This window comes from Panthera pardus, unplaced genomic scaffold, assembly GCF_024362965.1.
Source record: "Panthera pardus isolate Hobbes unplaced genomic scaffold, ASM2436296v1 HiC_scaffold_10, whole genome shotgun sequence".
Classification (NCBI taxonomy): domain Eukaryota; kingdom Metazoa; phylum Chordata; class Mammalia; order Carnivora; family Felidae; genus Panthera; species Panthera pardus.
In genome coordinates, this window is record NW_026526655.1 from 8,174,334 (window position 1) to 8,190,163 (window position 15,830).

General features: G+C 48.0%; 1 long non-coding RNA gene across 2 annotated transcripts; it reads right to left on the bottom strand.

Moving 5' to 3' along the window:
- Positions 1–318: 318 nt before the first annotated feature.
- LOC109264912 (uncharacterized) lies at positions 319–5,777 on the bottom strand. Of its 2 annotated transcripts, none has more exons than XR_008422575.1 (4): positions 4,044–5,777; positions 2,731–3,730; positions 1,548–2,124; positions 319–624 (listed from the first exon to the last, which is right to left on the bottom strand). It is a non-coding gene; the product is annotated as an uncharacterized LOC109264912 (long non-coding RNA). The 2 variants fall into 2 exon arrangements; XR_008422574.1 differs by lacking the exon at positions 4,044–5,777 and having other exon boundaries at positions 2,731–2,897; positions 3,347–3,838.
- Positions 5,778–15,830: the final 10,053 nt, after the last annotated feature.

Genomic DNA, 15,830 nt, shown 5'->3' on the forward strand with positions numbered 1-15,830 from the left:
TTTTTAATGTTTATTTATTTATTTTTGAGACAGAGAGAGACAGAATGAACAGGGGAGGGTCAGAGAGAGAGGGAGACACAGAATCCGAAACAGGCTTCAGGCTCTGAGCTGTCAGCACAGAGCCCGACGCGGGGCTCGAACTCGCGGACCATGAGATCATGCCCTGAGACGAAGTCGACGCTTAACCGACTGAGCCACCCAGGTGCCCCTGAATGGATTTTTATTTATTTATTTATTTATTTATTTATTTATTTATTTATTTATTTTAACGTTTATTTATTTTTGAGACAGAGAGAGACAGAGCATGAACAGGGGAGGGGCAGAAAGAGAGGGAGACACAGAATCTGAAACAGGCTCCAGGCTCTGAGCAGTCAGCACAGAGCCCAACGCGGGGTTCGAACTCACGGACCGCGAGATCATGACCTGAGCCGAAGTCGGACGCTTAACCGACCGAGACACCCAGGCGCCCCCGGAATGGATTTTTAAAAACCGATTGTTCTTTGAGCACATGGGCCACTAGTTAAAAGTCGAAATGAGAATGTGGTGAGAAGCTTCTCTCCCTCCCTGTCCCGCTGGCCTCAAACTTCACCAGCTTCGCCTTCCTTCCAGAGCCGCTCCCCACATCTAAAGCAAAAATGAACATGAGCTGGAACCCTGCCTTTTCTTATTTAAATGTTAGGCACCTGGTCTGCACCTGGCTTTTTTGTTTAACAATATTGTCTTGAAAATTGCTTCTATCTACATATAAATACTTCCCTCCTGGATCTTTCCTTTTTACTTCTCTGGTCATTTCCAAGCAGTCTGTGGAAAAAGAATGTCTTTCCACAGAAACAGGAGTACTCAGATATAGCCAGAAATTGCAGGGTAGTTCTAGAATTCATTTACCCACCTACAAAATTCCAAGGATCCTAGGTGAAAGAATTCTGTATTCCTCTTTAGGTGGATTTGCTTTTCAAAAGGGGTCTCACAGGACTATTGTACCTTAACTCCAAAAATGACTATGTGGTAAATTTTGGGCAGGGCTAGGGGTGAGTTGCTCTTTGGGTAGAAGTCTACTTGTGGTGTCCCAAATCCAAGTGCTAGGGTTCAAGATCTCTGTCTGTCCAGAGATTAACCTTGTCTTCCCAAGCCAACCATGGGGCTCTATATAATAAATGTCACTCTCCTACTGGCAGCCAACCAGCTCTCCTGCCCAGCTTCTCTCACCAGATATGTCCGCAGGCCAGCAGCCACCGCTGGGAACACCTCAGAACGATGCTAAGAGGTCGAAGTGCTCCCTGGGGGTGGGCCTGGTGGATAGGCTGCCCTGTGTCCCTGCACTAAGAGCAGTTCCCGTTCCAAGTTTATCAGGGTTAACATGCCATTCTCTGAAATAAGCTTTGAGCTGAAGAATGGGTGCTTTCTCCCAACAAACCACACGTCCAGCAGGGGGGTTCTTCTCATAGACATCTGACCCTTTCATCACTTTGGGCCACTGAGATACACCAATAGATGCCAGGCCCACCCACTATACTTCTCATTCTAGTATAGTTTCCTGCCAGACTCACCCAGCAGGAAAGAGAGACCATCCACACCTGCCAACGTAAGCATCTCGTGGGCCAAGCAGGCTTCTCGGCAAAATAGGAAGATAGCATTCTGGTTTTTACATCAGTGCTTGGTGAGTTTGATTAGTGTGAGTCAATCTTGCCAAAAGGATCCCCTCTGGCCCACAGAGCTAAGGGTTGCACTGCAGACCACAGTGATTTCCCCCAGAGTAAGTGCCCACTTTGCCCTCTTAGGCCAGTGAACCTGCTGCTTGGGGGCAGGGGCTCTTCCTGGTGGGCCTTTTAACTGGAGGCATGCTAGTCAGACTGAGGAAGTAGGTTCCAGTGTCTGTTTGCTCTGTGTGAAAGAAACTCAGTTGCAGAGATCATAGTGACCTTCCATGTACAGTGATCAGATAGCAGAAAAATTAGCACAAATCCATCCTGACTGCTAACAAATGGTCAGGGTCAGCGGGTCCCCTTCCATCTGAAAAATGGCACCACCGGTGTTTCTCCTTCCAGGTTGAACTTGGCATTGTTTGGGAGGAAGACTTTTTTCTGTACGCTCTTAGGTTCAGTTCTTGGGAACATGCAAATTAAACTGGCAAAACACAGATTTGCAAAAGAAGAGATATTTTAAAATTCATATACATACATGTGAGTTCACAGAAAAATGAAATTCAAGGAGGTGGTTAGAATTTGGGGCTTCTATACCACCCTAATAGGGGAAGGGGAGGGGGAGAAGGGCATTTACAGGAAAACAAATGGATTTTATTTATTTATTTATCAATGTTATTTATTTATTTTGAGAGAGACAGAGACAGCATGAGCAGGGGAGGGGCAGGATAGAGGGAGAGAGAGAATCCCAAGCAGGCTCCGCACGGTTGGTGCAGAGCCCGACGAGGGGGCTCCAACTCACAAAACCATGAGATCATGCCCTGAGGTGAAGCCATGAGTCAGATGCTTAACCGACTGAGCCACCCAGGTGTCCCATCAAATGGCTTTTAGGAAAGATAAGTAGGTCCTTAGGAAAATAGATAGGAAATATGGTAGTCTTGTGACAATACCTGCTTATGTGATTTCTTACTCCAAAGCAGATTTCTCTCCAGTGGAAAGAGCCCATCTCCTGAGGAGGAGACTGGTGACAGCTGAATCCTTCCGGGAGACTCTGCTTTTAGATACTGGGAGTATGGGAGAAACCACTCACAGTGAGAGATTCTGGATCCCTTCAGTATGAATGCTCCTCTTCTCCTTGTCCAAAGGCCAGGCTGGCTGGGGGTGCTCAGGGTCTAGGGGTTTGGTTCAGCATTCCTGAGACTGGCACAGGGAACTCCAGCAAGGGCAGAAGGAGCGGGGTAGTCCCCCCAGCAGAGGCTGTGCGAGGGTGGAGGAAAGGGCCAAGTCACTATGGTTGGCGATCCAGGGCACGTGTAGGAGCACAGAGGGCCAGGGTCAAATCCTATGTCCTTGGGCAAGATTCTTAACTTCTCTGGGCTTCATTTTTCTACTTGGGTAAAAACCCTCACAGGACCACAGTAAGGCTAAGATTACTTAACGCATTTAAAGCACATGATACAGTGCCTGGCACAGAGCAAGTGTTCAGTTAATGCAGCCAACTTCCCTAGACGCTGGGGACACGGCAGTGAGCAAAGCCGAGCCCTGCTCTCCTGGATCTTCCATTAAACAAAGGTGTACGTGCCATCATCAGATGGCCGGGTACACCAGGAGAAAAGGAAGCAGGTGAGAGGCAGGGAGGGAGAGGTGGGGGCTGGTGTGGTCAGGGAAGGGACATCTGAGCAGAGACCAGAATGAGGTGGCCTCACCGGAATTAGGATGATGTCTCATTGCTGTTCCTCCTGCATGTTCCCTTAATCATTCCTTCTCTTGCCTGAGTTTCCACCAGCCAGTGAACCGGGACTAGGTCGGTTCCCATCTCAGCTGAGCACGTGGCCTCCTCTCCATGATGCTTTCTGGGGGTGGCGTCAGTGGAGCGCGCACATGGGGGCCCCAGGTTCCGAATGTGAGTTAGGGTGGTGGGTTTCTTCCATTCCTCTGTACCTCCCAATTCCACGGGGCCAGAAGACACGGGGGAGGGGGGGGTGCCCTCTCCAGGAGAAAAGCTCACACATTCCGCCCTCTACCTTGTCTGGAGGAGCAGTCGTGCTTGGGGAAACTGGCCAGCTGTATGGCTGCGGGGCGAGGCTGAGCTGCAAGAACCAGAATAGAAGGGCTAAATTTAAACCGTGTCTGGAGGCTTCAGGGAGCCCGCGGGCCTGTGGGCCCTGGGGTGGCTCCGTCCCACCTCCCTCCTCTCCTTCCACCTCCCCACTCCCTTCGGCCTCCTCCCCCTCCCCCTCTCCCCTCCCTCCACGCACCGTCTTTCCCCTCCCACCTCCTCCCCCTTCCTCCTCCCACCCACTTCCCTCCTCCCTCCTCTCTCCTCTCCTCCTTCTCAGAATGGAAACTGTTTCTTTCCTGGCTGCCGAGAGCCGGTTTCCTCCCAAGGAAATAATGTCTCACCGCAGCTGAGGCCGGCTCTGCCCCCTGGAATTTCCCTGCAGGGGAGAAACACCCCGCTGGCGGAGCTGCTCTGAGCTGGGACACACCTAGAGCCTGCTTGTGCACAACCCAGAGGGGGACACGCCCAGAGACACACACAGAAGTAAACAGAAACAGAAACAGGCTGGGAAAACCCTGGGGGGGGGGGGGGTGAACCCTAGGATCAGGTTCTTGTCCCAACTCTGTCTCCACCTCCCTGTGAGGCAGGAGCAAATCATCTCCTGTTCTGAACTTTTTTTTTTTTTTTTACATCCTTAATATTAAAATAGACCTCTTAAGAATCAAAATAGAACAGAACTCTAAAGGAATCAACCTAGAAAGTGCTTTGATTATTTCAAAGATGTCTCTTTCTTTGTTCAAAATATTTTTAAATCCCTTTTTTTTTTCTTTCTGAAAAATTCCTTTAAGGACCAGTTTTAGGCACTCATAGGTCTGCCTTGTTACTTTTCCAGACATTTGAGTTTTGCCTAGAGGGATCGCTGCCCACGGTACCAAGAGACTTGGGGCTGGTTCCAAATACTGAGTTCAAAAGATTCCCGCAAGGACAGTGAAAAGACTGTCAGGTGCCATCACTGTTGCAGAATTCCCCTGATGCCCAAGGCCGGTCCCCAGAGAGGACAACAGCTCCTGGAGGAGCTCTCAACCCTCAGCCACACGCAGGGTCCTTCTGGAGCCTTACATAGTCCAACACTCAGACGCAGAGGGGTCTGCACACACACACACACACACACACACACACACACACACACACACACACGGCCAAACGGAAACTTCTAGTTTCAGCTACAATATCCAGAGGTAGCAGTCTGTGAGAACCTGAGCCACGCACCCCTCGTGTTTTTGTGCATGTATTCACTGAGGCTAGACACGGGGGCTGTCACAGACCTGATCAGGTGGGGATGGTCACAGCTCAGACACCCTCCAGGCAGGCTGTGCCCGGAGACTTTAGCAGGAGAGCGAGCTCTGAGGGGACACACCCAGACACATTGGGTTGCCTGGTAACACAGAATGCCAGGCCCAGGGACACACACCCTCTCTGGGATCACACATTCATACTGTTTCCACAGGGGCAGGATCCCACGGAGCCGGCTGGCTGCCCCAGGCACACCCTCTCGCCACCGAGAACTGCCTTCGTTCAGAGATGCGCCTGGTTGGCTCAGTCGGTTAAGCGACCGACCTCCTGACCTTGGGTCAGGTCTTGATCTCACAGCGTGAGTTCCAGCCCCGCATTGGGCTCCTTGCTGAAAGCTCAGAGCCTGCTTCAGATTCTCTCTCTCTCTCTCTCTCTCTCTCTCTCTGCGCCTCCCCCATGCACATATTCTCTCTCTCTCAAAATTAAAAAAAAAAAAAAAAAAGGGAAAAAACAGCTGTGCAGCTAAAGATCCTGCTCATCAGCACCCCAAAATGCTTACCGGATTTAGAGTGCTGAGCAAGCCCCCCAAAACTTCCAGTCCCACTCAGTCACACACACACCGTTAGAGTGGTCAGAGTCTAGACTCCTCACGTCCTTTTGTTTCCTCTCGGAAAAACTTTGGCTTTTCCATTTTAAGCAGCCAGTGACCAAACAGTCTATTTCTGTAACTTCTTAGTATTAGCCAGAGCCTGTTCTTTTGAAACGTCTACAGTAAGTCAGGAAGAATGCTTCTGACCTTTGTTTTCAAATTCAACTATGCAGAACACTAAACACACAATGTGAAAACACAGAGGCCAATTTTTTTTAAGGTTTTTTGTTTTTTTGTTTTTTTTTGTTTTTTTTTTTTGAGGCCGAGAGGCACAGAGAGAGAAGGAGAGAGAATCCCAAGCAGGCTCCGACTGTCAGCCTGGAGCCCTATGTGGGGCTTGAACTCTCAAACTGTGAGATCATGACCTGAGCTGAAGTCAAGAGTCAGATGCTTAGCTGACTGAGGCACCCCTCAGAGAACAATTTTTAAAATTCACAGACAAACCATGTTTGAGGGTTTTTCAGCTTTTTGTGGGAGAAAGGCAAGTTTACTGACTTCAGTGGTTTTTAAAATTCGAACTTGGCAAACAGGAACACAACTGTGGAGTCTTTGTAAAGTGAGCAGCAGGTAAAAGCTCCTTCGGGCAGCACCCCTCACTTCTTAGGGATGGGCAAACTGAGGACTCACCTTTGACCTGGTCTCCCCAGCCGCCTTGACCAAAGTCAATGTGACCTTGATTCTGCGGAACTTCCGGTGTGGTGTTTAGACTGCCTGTCTAGTAAACAGCTGTGCCCTCCCTTGGGTCCAAGGACAGCCCCCCGTGTAGGTTCTGTCCCCTTCTCTGGATGTTTCAGACACGGCGTTGGCTTCTGGGATGAGATAATCTGGTTTTCCTGGCCACAGCAGTCTGCTTCCTCCAGTTCCACCCTGGAGACAGGACCACCCTGGAGACATCCTCAGATCTATACACTGGGTCTAGCTGGGCCCTCCCCTGCCATACAGGTCCGTCCTTCCTCTGTCCCTTTTCCCCTTTGCCCTTCCTTCCCTCTCTCCCTCCCTCCTCCATCCCTCCATCTCAACCTCTGACAGGAATTCCAGTGTGAACCTGGATCGGCTACAGTGAATAGGGATCTTGCCACACTCAACCTCTCCTTACGTTATCTCCCTCTCTCAATATTCCTTTTTATTCTTACTATTCATACAGCAGTCCCCTCTTATCCTTGGGGAATACTTCCCAAGACCCCCAGTGGATGCTTGAAACTGTGAGTGGTACCAAACCCTATATATGCTGTTTTTTCCTGTACAGATATACCAATGATTTATTTGATAAGTTTCATTTATAAATTAGGCACAGTAAAAGATTAACCACAATAACTGATAATAGAACGATTATAAAAATATACCACAATTTGAAAAAAAACCCCATATATATGTTATGTGGATGTATCTCTCTCTTTCAGAGTATCTTATCGTACTGGGCTCACCCTTCATGTGATGATACGAGATGATAAAAAGTCTACATGATGAGATGAAGTGAGGTGAATGACGTAGGCATTGTGACGTTAGCATTAGGCTACTGTTGACCTTCTGATGTTACATCAGAAGGAGGGTCACCTCCTCCCAGGCCATGGTTGACGGGGTGATGAGACCCGAAGTGAAATCATGGATAAAGGGGGACTATGGTACCTCGTTTCCTGAAGTATTGATGAGTGCCACATTCAAGACAGAAATAGAAATAAACAAAACAAATCCTATTAGACTTAAATTTTCTTAAGTTTATATATTTTCTTTAGTAATCTGTGCACTCAGCGTGGGGCTTGAACTCATGACGCTGAGATCAAGAGTTCATGCTCTTCCAACGGAGCCAGACTGGCACTCCTAGATCTAATTTTTTAATGAAAAATTTCTATATGTCAAAACTCACAAAACATATTTATTTATTAAAAATTTTTTTAAGTTTATTTATTTATTTTAAGGGAGAGAGAGCGGGGGAAGGGCGGAGAGAGGGAGAGAGAAAATCCCAAGCAGGCTCTGTGCTGTCAGCACCAAGCCCGATGCGGGGCTCACACTCTCGAATTGTGAGATCATGACCTGAGCTGAAATCAAGTCAGACGCTTGACGGACTGAGCCACCCAGGCGCCCCACCAGCAAAACATATTTAAAGGCAAAAGACACATGTGGAAAATACATTTTCCAGATGTATGTGGCAACAGAGGCAAATACCCTCATCATCAAAGGGCTCTGATAAAGCACATGGCACCAAACAGATAGATGGATGATGTGAGCAGGGCAGAGGAATCAAAACAATGAAATAAATGAAATAAGAAGAGAAAATGTCTAACCTCCTTAATACAAAGAAGTCAAAATAAAACCATTTAAAATAACATTTCCCCTTATTACCATCAGATTATAGCAGATCAATGCCCACTATTGGGCAGCAGCTTTCTCCTGAATTATTTCTAGAAATGTGAAAGAATTGGAACAGCCTTTTTGGAGAGAAATCAAGCTTTAAAATTACAAGTATCTTCTGACCTGTCAGTTCTACCTCTACAAGTTATCTGGAAGGAATCTTTAAGGTGTCCAAAATATACGGCTACAAAAATGCTCATTGCAGTACTGTTGCTAAAAGAAAAAGGGGAAAAAAATGTGTTTATAATTTTTTTTCCTTTTTTTCAGAATTGTAGACCCATGATTGTATTGCTTTTTTTTTCTTAAGATTTTTTAAAGGTTTGTTTATTTATTTTGAGAGAGAGAGAGAGAGAATGTGAGCAGGGGAGGGGCAGGGAGAGAATCCCAAGCAGGCTCCGCACTGTCAGCATAGAGCCCAACATGGGGCTTGAACTCACAAACCAGGTGGTCATGACCTGAACCAAAATCAGGAGTTGGACGCTCCAATGACTGAGCCACCCAAGTGCCCCTCAAGGTTTTTAAAAAAGTAACCTCTACACTTATGGGGCTCCAACTCACAGCCCTGAGATGAAGAGTCACCTATTCCACCAACTGAGTCAGCCAAGTCCCGCCCCCTCACCTGTTTTATGTTGTATTTATTTAAGTTCTGAACATGCCAAGCTAGACCGTTATTTTGTATTTTACTACCTTATAAAAACTGCAGTTGATAAGAAATATTCTGGGGCGACTGGCTGGCTTAGTCAGTAGAGCGTGCAACTCTTGATCTTGGGGTTATGAGTATGGGCCCCACACTGGGTGTAGAAATTACTTAAAAATAAAATTAAAAAAAGAGAGAAAGAAAAGAAATATTCTCAGCCGGGGTGAGTCTGAGGGTTAACTCAGCCCCTCCCTGGCCCTGTGACCCATGGAAGGGTTTTCCCCTTCAGTGTTTCATTCTGAGTGTGCGGGACCTTGGGTTGAGTGAGTCTGTGGAGCTGGGTGAGGACGCTGTGTGGAGAGAAGCTGGCAGAAAAGCAGGAGGGAGGCTCTTGGGAAGATGCCTGCAGGTTAGGTCGCAGGTAACCAGAGCCATGGTGCTGAGCCACATGTCTGGGGGGAGAAGTCCTTTAGAGGAGGAGATGGTGTCCACAGATCGCATCAGGGTCCGTGTGGGTGACTCAGTTAAGCATCTGACTTCGGCTCAGGTCATGATCTCACGATTCATGAGTTTGAGCCCCGCATCAGGCTCCCTGCTGCCAGCACAGAGCCCCTTCCAGATCCTCTGTCCCCTGCCTCTCTCTGCCCCTCCCCCACTCTCTAAAATAAATACACATTTAAAAAACCCCCCAAAAATAAAAAAATAAAATGGAGTTTGGTGGGGGGGGGGGTATCTGGCTGGCTCAGTCAGTAGAACATGTGACTCTTGATCTCTGGGGTCCTGAGTTCGAGCCCCACCTTGGGTGCAAAGATTACTTAAATAAATATAGGGGCGCCTGGGTGGCTCAGTCGGTTAAGCGTCCAACTCGTGATTTGGCTCAGGTCATGATCTCACAGTTTGTGGGGTCAAGCCCTGCATCAGGCTCTGGGCTGAGCATGGAGCCTGCTTGGGATTCTGTCTCTCTCTCTGCCCCTCCCCTGCTCACACTTGATCTTTCTCTCTCAAAATGAATGAATGAATGAATGAATGAATGAATGAAATGGAGTCCGTTGAAATGCAAGGGAATTCCAGAGCCCCTGGAAGGCTTCCTGACTCAGGGGTGAGGGTGGGGGTGGAGTCTGTGCTTTCAAAATGCCTCCCAGAGACCCTGAAGCATCTGATCCTCATCTCCTCAGCTGCCATTTCCTCTCCAGCAGGGTCCTTGCTCTGGCCATGGTGTCTTGCAGCCTCAAGACTTGTTACACGTTCCCTTTACTTCTTCAGCTTTTCCCCCTGAGGGGCCCCTATACTTAGTCTGATCCGGAAACCCCATCCTACCCCTTCAGTGAATCTTACACCTGTCTGCCACTTTTCTGAACAACTAACTATAATATTTATAAGGTTTAATATATTTTTTAATGTTTATTTATTTTTGAGAGAGCGAGAGCGAGTGGGAGCAGGGGAGAGGCAGAGAGAGAAACAGAGGGAGAATTGCAAGCAGGCTCCACACTGTCAGTGTAGAGCCCGATGCGGGGTTCAAACTCGTGAATGGCGAGAGCGTGACCTGAGCCGAAATCAAGAGTCCGACGTTTAACGGACTGAGCCACCCAGGTGCCCATTGGGTTTCATATATTTAAATTTATTTTTAATTTCACAAGTAGTACAGGAATACATCTTTACTATAAAACAATTCAAGTGACCCACATGGAGTGAATGCAGCCTCTTGATCGTCCCTTGTCCCCCACTCCTGCACCAGGCTGACTCTGGGGTGGGTGGGGTGTCATGTCCTTCCAGACGCTTGTCCATGTCTTTCTCAACTAGTCTCCAGCTCTGGAAAGAGAAGAACCATCTTTCCTCCCACCCAAGATCACTCCTCTGCCTGTGCCATGTTCTGGACCCTCAAGCCTCTTCTTCCATAGCCTTTGGCCTCCACTCCTACACCCCCCAACCGAACATCTCTCCCCACAACAGCCCTCCTACCCATACATGCACACACACATGCACACAGATATACCCAGATGTTTCTTTTCCTGAAAACAAGTCTTTCTGGATCCTTACATGCCCTTAGCCCCCTCTCCTATCGGTCTCTGTTGCAGCCAACCTCTTCAACAAATGGCTCCCTTGGCCAGACTTCTCACCTGCACCCATCAGATCTCAGGCAGCAGCCGCCTGCCGAACTCCCCTGGGAGGGCACTGACCCAAGTCAAGGCTCCTGTTAGCACAGTGCTGCTGCCCACCCCCCTGCATAAGACTTCTGGCCTTGGAGGGGTGCCTGGCCATCCAACATCTGGAGTCTTCACTCCCAGGCAAAGCCCCTGGGCACTGGCTGCCCTCCCCCCGCCCCGGCAGCCCACGCGGCCTCTGCAGGAGACAGTACAAGGGCCAGGGAGCGTTGGGGGAGCTCCTCACGCAGTGCTCGTGTTCATCTCTGTAGTCACCTCAGATTTCTGTGGGCTTCTGGCAGCTTTACCTTCCAGGGATGGAGGGAACCGGCTCCGGAAGTTCTCCCGGGGTGTGGCTCACCCCAAAGCTCTGGGCATGTTCTGACAACCAGGGCTTCCAGAAACTCCAGAGGCTGGGGTGAGGACGGTTCCTCAATGGCTCAACCTCCTCTAAAGGAGGAGGAACAGGAAGACAGGGCCTAGGCTCTACTTTTCTGCTCTTCTCCCAACTTACCATCATAAAAGAAAAGCAAGCAAACTTTTGAATTATGAAACAATGCCCCCCAAGACACTGTATTAGTTTTCTGTTGCTGCTATATCAAGTTATCATGAATTTAGCGGCTTAAATCAACACAAATTTATTCCCTTACAGTTCTGGGGGTCAGAGTCCAAAACCAAGATACTGACAGGGCTGCATTTTTTCTGGAACTTCGAGGAAGAATCTGTTTTCTAACCTCTTCTGGTTTCTAGGGGCTGCCTGCGTTCCTTGGCTAGTGGCCTCTTTTTCCACCTTCAAAGCACATCCCTCCAACCTCTACATCCACGATCACATCTCCTGTCTCTGACTAACTCTCCTGCCTCCCTAAGGGCCCTCGTGATTACATTGGGCCCAGGATAATTCAGGATAATCTCCCTATCTCAAGATCCTTAACTTACTCATATTTGCGAGGGCCCATTTACCGCAGGCGGTAGGATATGCATGGATTCTGAGGATTAGGTCATGGAGGGACATCTCTGGGACCATTATTCAGTCTACCACAAGTGTGAAATGTAATATAGGTCAACATCTGTAGACAGACACTGAGATTAGACAGATGCTAATATTTTGCCTTATTTATTTATTTAGTTAGTTAGTTTATTTATTTATTTTAAAGAGATAAAGCTCTACAAACATAGCTAAATCCCTATGTGGCTTTTCCTTCCTTCTCTCCTCAAAGGTAACCACTTCCCTGAGGTTGGTGAAATTCACCCCATGTATGTTTCTGTCTTTGGTACATATTATAAACACACTAAAAAAATTTTTTTTTAGTGTTTAGTTTTGAGAGAGAGAGAGAGACAGAGCAAAGCCGGGGAGGGACAGAGAGAGAGAAGGAGACACAGAATCCAAAGCAGGCTCCATGCTGTCAGCACAGAGCCCGACGTGGGGCTCGAACCCACAAACCAGGAGATCATGACCTGAGCCAAATTTGAACACTTAACTGACGAGCCACCCAGGTGCCCGTAAAGATTTTATTTTTAAGTAATCTCTGCACCTATGTGGGGCTTGCACTTGTAACTCTGAGGGCAAGAGTCACATGCTCTACTGACCGAGCCAGCCAGGTGCCTCAAGTGCATTTTTAAACCGAAGAGTACCATTTGTATGTGTTTCGAAACTTTATGTAAAAGGAATCACCGTGTGTACAGTATTGCAACCTGCTTTTCTAATGCAATATGTGTTTGAGATTTTACATGTTGATACATGATGATATAGTTCATTCACTTTAACTGCAGTATAGAATGCCTCCCACGAGCAAGTTAGAGTTCATTTTGTCCATTCTTTTGCCTAGAGACAGATTGTTTTCACTTTTTTTGCTATTACAAACAGTGCTTCAAAAAAAAAAACCTTCGTGCTTGTTTTCTGGAACACCTGTGCCAAAAGACCTCAGTGGGGATACACCCAGGAGCAGCATGGCTGGGTCCCGGGTATGCACACCTTCAGCTTACTGAGGATTGCCACGCGGTCCCAGGGTACCTGCCAACACAGTGTTTAAAAATACCCATTTCCCACATATCCTCAGCATCTGGTATTTTCAGATTTACTGTTTTTTAAGATTCATTTTCCTTACCTATTTTCCAGTCAATCTGTTTTGTTCCAAATCTTCTTGAATGTTCTGCAGCAGCAACCTTTCTTCCATCTTGACCCTGAATGACAGACCCACCCAGCACCTTCTGTGCTCAGTGTGGTCCACCCCATTCCCTCAATTCTCTCTCTTTTGAGTCCCCCGCTCCAGCCAGCCCTCTGCCCACTATGTTTCATTTGGGCCAGCCTCTAGAAGAGCTGGTATGGTTCTGAAGCTCTCTGCTTTCCCCACAGAATGCCGTGGAATGTGCTGAGATGGTCTACCGGGAGGAACGAAGTCTTCTGCATTACGACCCCTCAGCCTAAGTGAATGAGTCAATCTAATCCTGGCAATGTGAGCAAATCCACTTGAGAATTACTCAGTCCTGAACTCCCCCAAAATACATGCTTGTCTATTTTTCCTGTCCCCAAGTGTTCTGAAACACACCTGCCAACGAACTGAACTGTATCCTGGAAAATGGCAGCATGGAGGAATAAATCCAAAGACTGTGACCTTTCTTCCTCTTTTCTTTATCAGCCTGTGGCTTTTAGGCACCAAATTTTGTGTTCTAAGTTTTTACACCCCCCCTTCCCTACTGCCCCAATCCAATTACAGTGGTGGGCTAACTGTCTTGAGCTCCTTCAACACAGGGAAGCCATCTCTGGGTTATGTGGCCCTCATAATGATCCATTTCTCCTCCTGCTGCTCCCTGAGTAAACTGAAATGGTATTGTCCTTGTGCGTGGATGGTAAGCTGAAGACATTTCTCAGCCATCTGGTTCCAACCTCATGGTCTCTTGAACTTTGTATATTCCTATTAGCTGTCCATACCCATCTTATGTATTCCCAAATTCCCTTTAGCTACGGCTTTGCCAAAGATATATCCCTGGCAAAGATGGGGCCTGAAGGATTGTTTCCCAGAGGGGATCAGCCACATGCTTCAAAGGGAGCCCCGAGTGCTGCCGGGGGAGTCATCCATAACCTCCTGCTGTACAACCATGGCACGGGGCTACACCCACAGCTCTTTATACACTTGTATGTCTTAGCATTCGGAGTGAAACCCTTCTCAGTTCTAGGTAGAAGATGGATACTTTAGAAGGTATTGCTTTTCCACAAACTAAACAGGTTGTGGTGCTAGTGCTCAATATGGGTCCCCTTCTCTATTCCTGGGATTTAGGGACAGGAGGGGCTCACACAGGGGTTGAGGGGCCCAAGGGTTACCCGTCATCTGAAGGGTATACGAACCTCCATTTCAACTGTCTGTGAGAAGCAGCTTGCCAGGGACTAAGCCAGACCAACAGAGCCCAGGTGGACACCAGCCGTAATTATCCTCTTTCTGACGAAGATTGCTGGAAGCTCAGAATGCCTGACAGAGGTACCAGGAGGCAGAGGGACGAGCCAACCACAGAGGAAGTCACCCAGAAACCCAGGGAGCTGAAATCCCTTCTCAAGTGCTTGTTTCAAAAAAACCCAATGTTTCCTAATGGAACTCAGAGGGAGTCCTGGGCAGCCACCGAAGTGAGTAATTTGGCGGATGTCAGGGCTGGGTTGTCCACAGCTTCTTTAGAAGACCGAGGAAGCCCAAGGTCACATGCCTGCAGGTGACGTCACTCATCTGGCTCTTCTCTCCAGGTTTTTAGATTCCTCAATTCTCTCTAGCTGGGAAATTTGATCAACCCTCTGAAGGTTTTCTTTTTTTAAGTTTATTTATTTATTTAGAGAGAGTAGAGAAGTGAGCAGAGAGCAGAGAGAGTGGCAGAGAAAGAGGGAGATAGAGGATCTAAGCAGGCTCTGTGCTGTCAGCACAGAGCCCGATGCGGGGCTTGAACTCGTGAACTGTGAGATCATGACCTGAGCTGAAGTCGGACGCTTAACCAACTGAGCCACCCAGGCGCTTCAACTCTCTGCAGCTTTTTTTTTTTTAATGTTTATTTATTTTTGAGACAGAGAGAGACAGAGCGTGAATGGGGGAGGGTCAGAGAGAGAGGGAGACACAGAATCGGAAACAGGCTCCAGGCTCCGAGCCATCAGCCCAGAGCCCGACGTGGGGCTGGAACTCACGGACCGCGAGATCGTGACCTGGCTGAAGTCGGACGCTTAACCGACTGAGCCACCCCAGGCGCCCCATCTCTGCAGCTTTTAAAGAGGTAGGTGAAACTTTTTTTTTTTTTTCCTGGCAGTTTAAATTCTGTCCTGAATTAAGGGTTCATTTAACTCCTAAGTAGTCGATTAGAAATTAAGATATTGTTCCTTCAAGATCTACTCAAACCAGGGGTGCCTGGGCGGCTCAGTCGGGTAAGTGACCAATTCTTGATTTCAGTTCAGGTCACGATCTCATGGTTGGTGAGTTTGAGCCCTGCATCCGGCTCCACACAGTGTGGAGCCTGCTTGGGATTCTCTTACCCTCTCTCTCTGCCCCTCTCTCCCCCTCAAAATAAATAAACTTTAAAAAAGACTTACTCAAACCAAAGGGTTTTTATTCTTTTTTATGTTTATTTATTTAGAGAAAGTGGGGGAGGAGTGCAGAGAGAGGGGGAGAGAGAGAATCTCAGGCAGGCTCCACACTGTCAGTGCAAAGTCTAGTGTGGGGCTCGATCCCACGAACTGCAAGATCATGATCTGAGCCAAAATCAAGAGTCGGGAGTTCAACTGACTGGGCCACCCTGGCTCCCCTATTTTTTTTTTTTTAAGTTTATTTATTTATTCTGTGAGAGAGAATGCACACATGAGGGTGGAGAGGGGCAGAGAGAGAGAGAGAGAGAGAGAGAGAGAGAGATTGGGAGAGGGAGAGAATCCCAAGGAGGCTCCATGCTGCCACCTTGGAGCCTGAAGCGGGGCCCACAAACTGTGAGATCATGACCTGAGCTGAAACCAGGAGTCTGATGCTCAAACGACTGAGCCACCCAGGTGGCCCCCAAATTGTTACTCTTCAGAAATGACTTCTCACTAATTAGGTTCTTAACATCTCTTACCCCGTAGTTAACCTGATGACCCTTCATGGTTTTCTGCCACAAGCTTCTC